Source organism: Cyanistes caeruleus, chromosome 11 (genome assembly GCF_971803275.1).
Source record: "Cyanistes caeruleus chromosome 11, bCyaCae1.hap1.1, whole genome shotgun sequence".
NCBI classification, from domain to species: domain Eukaryota; kingdom Metazoa; phylum Chordata; class Aves; order Passeriformes; family Paridae; genus Cyanistes; species Cyanistes caeruleus.
In genome coordinates this window covers 23,131,724-23,139,224 of record NC_141711.1, presented here as the reverse complement: position 1 = coordinate 23,139,224, position 7,501 = coordinate 23,131,724, and the positions used below count along the sequence as shown (strand labels likewise).

Below are 7,501 nucleotides of genomic sequence, written 5' to 3'. Positions count from 1 at the left end.
TGTTGCCAAGGATGGAGCATCCCCAGCCTCTGTGCACAGCCTGGGCCAGTGGCCCAGCAGCCGGAGTGGAAAAGAGCAGCTTCATTAGATCCAACTTCAAGCTCACTCCTGCAGTTGAAAGGCTTCTCCTCTCTGTGCCCATCTTTCCTAGAGCTGCAGGGAGGCCTCGCCAGCCCCCTTCTCTTTCCAGGCTGAGCATCCTCAGCCCCACACGGACAGCAGTCCGATGCGTGGCAGTCAAGGCTAAAGGGTAGCAAATGGCTACATCAGGAAGTGAGAGATGGAAGCTTTTGGAGATGGAAGCTTTACCTCTAAATGTAGAAAAGAAAGCAAAGTGGAGGGGGAAATGGTGGGACTCTGGCTCTGTTCTAACTGGCGAAGATTTTCTTCTCTTCTTTTCTGTCGTGCTAACCCAAGTTTTGTTGTTTGAAAGGAGGTTTGGCAAAATATCCATCGTCTTCTCCACTGCTGAAACACTGAACAACATCTGGGCAGGCTGAGGATGCAGAGCAAAACCTGCAAATATCTACTGCTGATCGTGATCCTGGGGAATGCAGCTAAAGCCAGCCAAAAGCAATTTCTGGAAAGTCAAGCCTGCTTTACGTTTTCTGGAGTTTGGTTGTGCCAACTTCACCAGTCATTTCTAAAAAAGGAAAAGAAACTCCAAGCAAAAGAGAGAAAAACACAAAGAAACCAACCCAAAGAAACCAATCAAACAAACAGATAAAACACCCCCAGTCAAACCAAAGGCAATGAGAAGTTAGGACTAGTTGTAAGGATATCACAGCAGGCGAATGGCTGCTTCCTACTTGGATCACCATCCAAAGCCACCTAGAACAACTTCTCCAAAACATATCCAACAGGAGAAATGGAAAAAGTGATCCATGGCAGCTCTGCATTGTGGTGAAGGATGAGCATGCAGTGGTCCAGATGCAGCATTGCCCACCCTCCAGGCTGCTGTTTGCTCTGCTGAAAGACTCTTGCAGGACTGTGGCCCCTCTCCATGCAATGGAAATCATTGCCACAGCTCTCAGTTGAGGCACTGGCATTTCCAGAGCCAGATTCAGGCACAATCCTACTGCCTGCTGAGCATCTGGGAAAGGTGCTGAGCATCTTCAGGCCTAGAAGCACAAAAGAGCTCAGGCTCTCCCCGAACTGGGTTTTCAGGGCAGCTTTCCATATCTCTGCAAGATTTCTTCATCCCTCAACACGTCTGACTTTATTATGTCCAACGATGCATTTGGGTTTCTTCCGTCCTCTTGTGTGCCCGTGAGTAACCTTCCACGTGGATGAAGGAGATTGTGTACAGGACAATTGATTGCGGCATTGCCATTTGGCTTCACTGTCACTCAGTTGAACACGGTCCTTATCTAAGAAGGACTTCCAAGAAATGGCTAGGAGTTTTGGCTGTGAGAGGAGCAGAAAGCACATTTTCTACAGCAAATTGCTAGCTGATGCACTTTCCTCCCTGCCAAAATAGTGATTGCCATTCATCTTCCTGGGAAGAATGTAAAGACCCATTCAGAGATGCCAGGTTCAGCTGGCCTGTGGCTTTGTGTACCTCATTTCACATGTCCAGTTTCAAGGGCCACTAAAAGAGGCTCATGTTTGCCTTGCTACCCACAAGTGCTGTAGGTATTTCCAGGAGAAGAGGGAAAACATCGCTGTCCTGTGGTGTGGTAGAAATGCCACCACAACTGTGATTCTGTGAGCAAAGACAGCCAGTGCTTTTTGAGGCAGCAGCAGCAGCTGAGAGTGTGGCAGAGCGGTTTTGATACTCTTTTTAGAGTCCTGCAAGCATTGTTCCTGAAACAACCCACAGCTTTGCAAATGTGCCCGAAGAAAATGCAAAGAGAACTGGGGTGTGAAAATCAAAGACTGTTTATCTGTAGAAGAAAAGGAACAAGAATGAACTACACCACATATTTACACTGTAAGAATATTGGTAACAACAACAACAACAACAACAACAAACTATAGAACCTATTTACCTGAGAACAGATCTAACAAAACTCTATGAAACGTATTTACAGACAACTTAAACAAACTCTAAAACCTCTATCCTGAACACAACAACTGTAAAACGTATGTACAGCAGGGTAGCATCTGTGTCTGTGATGTCCCTAAGTCCTGGAAGGAAAAACAAGTAGAACGGTCAGTGCAGTCAGGCACGGAAGGGTGTTCCATGTGCTGCCGGGCTGGGACACTGGCCCAGTGGGACTCTGCTGCCAGAAGGGAGCCTGGCTGGGGGCTGTGGCCCAGGCACTGGAACAGGGCTTGTGTGGCCCACAGCAAGCCCAGGCCAGGCCAGGGATGGCCAGCAGAATCCAGTGCATGGGCTAGCGTGTCCCTGAGCAGGAAGTGCCCAGCCCGGCCCCAGGCTGGCAGCAGGGGACCCACTCTGCCTGTGGGGAGCACCTGCCTGTTCTGCTGCTGGCATCGGTCTTCATCCCAAGACCATGTCTTCCTCCTTGTCTTTTAGATCAATATCCATCTCTTCAATAGAATCTTTCGTTTCCACCTCCATCTCTTCCTCTGTCTCGTACATATCCACATCCATCTCTTCCTCTCCAGTATCCTCTGCGTCCACTTCCATGGCTTCTTCTCTATCAGTCTGTGTATCGACGTCCGTCTCCTCCTCTCCGTCTGTGCCAGCCTGCAGAGGTAGCAAAATTTCAGCGTGGGGTCCCTTTCCCACCCTGTCCCACAGAGCTCCAGCCCAGCCAGGCAGCTGCGGGGTGTCCGCCTCCGTGGAATAGTACCATACCTCTTTTGGAACAAATGCAGACATCCTGCAGGGATGGAGAGCAAAATCCAAGCGATGGGGAGCTTTGGGGACTGCTGGGGGAATCAGGGAGCAGGTGGCAACAAGGTGACAGGGGTAGGCTTGGAGCAGGGTGAATGAAGAGCGTGCTGGCACAAGGAGCCAAGGGTTGTGTTGTGGCCGTTGCTGGATGCTGGAAGTTCTAGCTGGAGCGTGCACTGTGACATCACCGCCAGGAGTTGAGGCCCAGGCTGAAGTGGACAACGGAGACCGTCGAATGAATGATGGAATCCCTGGGTGCTTGGGCTTGGAAGGGACCCTAAAGACTATCTTGTTCCAAGCGGAGCAATCTTCGCCCAGAATAGGTTGCTCAGAGCCCCGCTCCCAGCTGGCCTTGGATGTTGCCAAGGATGGAGCATCCCCAGCCTCTGTGCACAGCCTGGGCCAGTGGCCCAGCAGCCGGAGTGGAAAAGAGCAGCTTCATTAGATCCAACTTCAAGCTCACTCCTGCAGTTGAAAGGCTTCTCCTCTCTGTGCCCATCTTTCCTAGAGCTGCAGGGAGGCCTCGCCAGCCCCCTTCTCTTTCCAGGCTGAGCATCCTCAGCCCCACACGGACAGCAGTCCGATGCGTGGCAGTCAAGGCTAAAGGGTAGCAAATGGCTACATCAGGAAGTGAGAGATGGAAGCTTTTGGAGATGGAAGCTTTACCTCTAAATGTAGAAAAGAAAGCAAAGTGGAGGGGGAAATGGTGGGACTCTGGCTCTGTTCTAACTGGCGAAGATTTTCTTCTCTTCTTTTCTGTCGTGCTAACCCAAGTTTTGTTGTTTGAAAGGAGGTTTGGCAAAATATCCATCGTCTTCTCCACTGCTGAAACACTGAACAACATCTGGGCAGGCTGAGGATGCAGAGCAAAACCTGCAAATATCTACTGCTGATCGTGATCCTGGGGAATGCAGCTAAAGCCAGCCAAAAGCAATTTCTGGAAAGTCAAGCCTGCTTTACGTTTTCTGGAGTTTGGTTGTGCCAACTTCACCAGTCATTTCTAAAAAAGGAAAAGAAACTCCAAGCAAAAGAGAGAAAAACACAAAGAAACCAACCCAAACAAACCAATCAAACAAACAGATAAAACACCCCCAGTCAAACCAAAGGCAATGAGAAGTTAGGACTAGTTGTAAGGATATCACAGCAGGCGAATGGCTGCTTCCTACTTGGATCACCATCCAAAGCCACCTAGAACAACTTCTCCAAAACATATCCAACAGGAGAAATGGAAAAAGTGATCCATGGCAGCTCTGCATTGTGGTGAAGGATGAGCATGCAGTGGTCCAGATGCAGCATTGCCCACCCTCCAGGCTGCTGTTTGCTCTGCTGAAAGACTCTTGCAGGACTGTGGCCCCTCTCCATGCAATGGAAATCATTGCCACAGCTCTCAGTTGAGGCACTGGCATTTCCAGAGCCAGATTCAGGCACAATCCTACTGCCTGCTGAGCATCTGGGAAAGGTGCTGAGCATCTTCAGGCCTAGAAGCACAAAAGAGCTCAGGCTCTCCCCGAACTGGGTTTTCAGGGCAGCTTTCCATATCTCTGCAAGATTTCTTCATCCCTCAACACGTCTGACTTTATTATGTCCAACGATGCATTTGGGTTTCTTCCGTCCTCTTGTGTGCCCGTGAGTAACCTTCCACGTGGATGAAGGAGATTGTGTACAGGACAATTGATTGCGGCATTGCCATTTGGCTTCACTGTCACTCAGTTGAACACGGTCCTTATCTAAGAAGGACTTCCAAGAAATGGGTAGGAGTTTTGGCTGTGAGAGGAGCAGAAAGCACATTTTCTACAGCAAATTGCTAGCTGATGCACTTTCCTCCCTGCCAAAATAGTGATTGCCATTCATCTTCCTGGGAAGAATGTAAAGACCCATTCAGAGATGCCAGGTTCAGCTGGCCTGTGGCTTTGTGTACCTCATTTCACATGTCCAGTTTCAAGGGCCACTAAAAGAGGCTCATGTTTGCCTTGCTACCCACAAGTGCTGTAGGTATTTCCAGGAGAAGAGGGAAAACATCGCTGTCCTGTGGTGTGGTAGAAATGCCACCACAACTGTGATTCTGTGAGCAAAGACAGCCAGTGCTTTTTGAGGCAGCAGCAGCAGCTGAGAGTGTGGCAGAGCGGTTTTGATACTCTTTTTAGAGTCCTGCAAGCATTGTTCCTGAAACAACCCACAGCTTTGCAAATGTGCCCGAAGAAAATGCAAAGAGAACTGGGGTGTGAAAATCAAAGACTGTTTATCTGTAGAAGAAAAGGAACAAGAATGAACTACACCACATATTTACACTGTAAGAATATTGGTAACAACAACAACAACAACAACAACAACAAACTATAGAACCTATTTACCTGAGAACAGATCTAACAAAACTCTATGAAACGTATTTACAGACAACTTAAACAAACTCTAAAACCTCTATCCTGAACACAACAACTGTAAAACGTATGTACAGCAGGGTAGCATCTGTGTCTGTGATGTCCCTAAGTCCTGGAAGGAAAAACAAGTAGCACGGTCAGTGCAGTCAGGCACGGAAGGGTGTTCCATGTGCTGCCGGGCTGGGACACTGGCCCAGTGGGACTCTGCTGCCAGAAGGGAGCCTGGCTGGGGGCTGTGGCCCAGGCACTGGAACAGGGCTTGTGTGGCCCACAGCAAGCCCAGGCCAGGCCAGGGATGGCCAGCAGAATCCAGTGCATGGGCTAGCGTGTCCCTGAGCAGGGAGTGCCCAGCCCGGCCCCAGGCTGGCAGCAGGGGACCCACTCTGCCTGTGGGGAGCACCTGCCTGTTCTGCTGCTGGCATCGGTCTTCATCCCAAGACCATGTCTTCCTCCTTGTCTTTTAGATCAATATCCATCTCTTCAATATAATCTTTCCTTTCCACCTCCATCTCTTCCTCTGTCTCGTACATATCCACATCCATCTCTTCCTCTCCAGTATCCTCTGCGTCCACTTCCATGGCTTCTTCTCTATCAGTCTGTGTATCGACGTCCGTCTCCTCCTCTCCGTCTGTGCCAGCCTGCAGAGGTAGCAAAATTTCAGCGTGGGGTCCCTTTCCCACCCTGTCCCACAGAGCTCCAGCCCAGCCAGGCAGCTGCGGGGTGTCCGCCTCCGTGGAATAGTATCATACCTCTTTTGGAACAAATGCAGACATCCTGCAGGGATGGAGAGCAAAATCCAAGCGATGGGGAGCTTTGGGGACTGCTGGGGGAATCAGGGAGCAGGTGGCAACAAGGTGACAGGGGTAGGCTTGGAGCAGGGTGAATGAAGAGCGTGCTGGCACAAGGAGCCAAGGGTTGTGTTGTGGCCGTTGCTGGATGCTGGAAGTTCTAGCTGGAGCGTGCACTGTGACATCACCGCCAGGAGTTGAGGCCCAGGCTGAAGTGGACAACGGAGACCGTAGAATGAATGATGGAATCCCTGGGTGCTTGGGCTTGGAAGGGACCCTAAAGACTATCTTGTTCCAAGCGGAGCAATCTTCGCCCAGAATAGGTAGCTCAGAGCCCCGCTCCCAGCTGGCCTTGGATGTTGCCAAGGATGGAGCATCCCCAGCCTCTGTGCACAGCCTGGGCCAGTGGCCCAGCAGCCGGAGTGGAAAAGAGCAGCTTCATTAGATCCAACTTCAAGCTCACTCCTGCAGTTGAAAGGCTTCTCCTCTCTGTGCCCATCTTTCCTAGAGCTGCAGGGAGGCCTCGCCAGCCCCCTTCTCTTTCCAGGCTGAGCATCCTCAGCCCCACACGGACAGCAGTCCGATGCGTGGCAGTCAAGGCTAAAGGGTAGCAAATGGCTACATCAGGAAGTGAGAGATGGAAGCTTTTGGAGATGGAAGCTTTACCTCTAAATGTAGAAAAGAAAGCAAAGTGGAGGGGGAAATGGTGGGACTCTGGCTCTGTTCTAACTGGCGAAGATTTCCTTCTCTTATTTTCTGTCGTGCTAACTCAAGTTTTGTTGTTTGAAAGGAGGTTTGGCAAAATATCCATCGTCTTCTCCACTGCTGAAACACTGAACAACATCTGGGCAGGCTGAGGATGCAGAGCAAAACCTGCAAATATCTACTGCTGATCGTGATCCTGGGGAATGCAGCTAAAGCCAGCCAAAAGCAATTTCTGGAAAGTCAAGCCTGCTTTACGTTTTCTGGAGTTTGGTTGTGCCAACTTCACCAGTCATTTCTAAAAAAGGAAAAGAAACTCCAAGCAAAAGAGAGAAAAACACAAAGAAACCAACCCAAAGAAACCAATCAAACAAACAGATAAAACACCCCCAGTCAAACCAAAGGCAATGAGAAGTTAGGACTAGTTGTAAGGATATCACAGCAGGCGAATGGCTGCTTCCTACTTGGATCACCATCCAAAGCCACCTAGAACAACTTCTCCAAAACATATCCAACAGGAGAAATGGAAAAAGTGATCCATGGCAGCTCTGCATTGTGGTGAAGGATGAGCATGCAGTGGTCCAGATGCAGCATTGCCCACCCTCCAGGCTGCTGTTTGCTCTGCTGAAAGACTCTTGCAGGACTGTGGCCCCTCTCCATGCAATGGAAATCATTGTCACAGCTCTCAGTTGAGGCACTGGCATTTCCAGAGCCAGATTCAGGCACAATCCTACTGCCTGCTGAGCATCTGGGAAAGGTGCTGAGCATCTTCAGGCCTAGAAGCACAAAAGAGCTCAGGCTCTCCCCGAACTGGGTTTTCAGGGCAG

General features: G+C 50.0%; 1 long non-coding RNA gene across 1 annotated transcript; it reads right to left on the bottom strand.

Moving 5' to 3' along the window:
- Nucleotides 1–2,422: 2,422 nt before the first annotated feature.
- Nucleotides 2,423–6,354, bottom strand: LOC147651147 (uncharacterized). The gene is made up of 4 exons (XR_015275173.1): nucleotides 5,934–6,354; nucleotides 5,589–5,822; nucleotides 2,768–5,296; nucleotides 2,423–2,656 (listed from the first exon to the last, which is right to left on the bottom strand). It is a non-coding gene; the product is annotated as an uncharacterized LOC147651147 (long non-coding RNA).
- Between the last annotated feature and the right edge of the window lie 1,147 nt (nucleotides 6,355–7,501).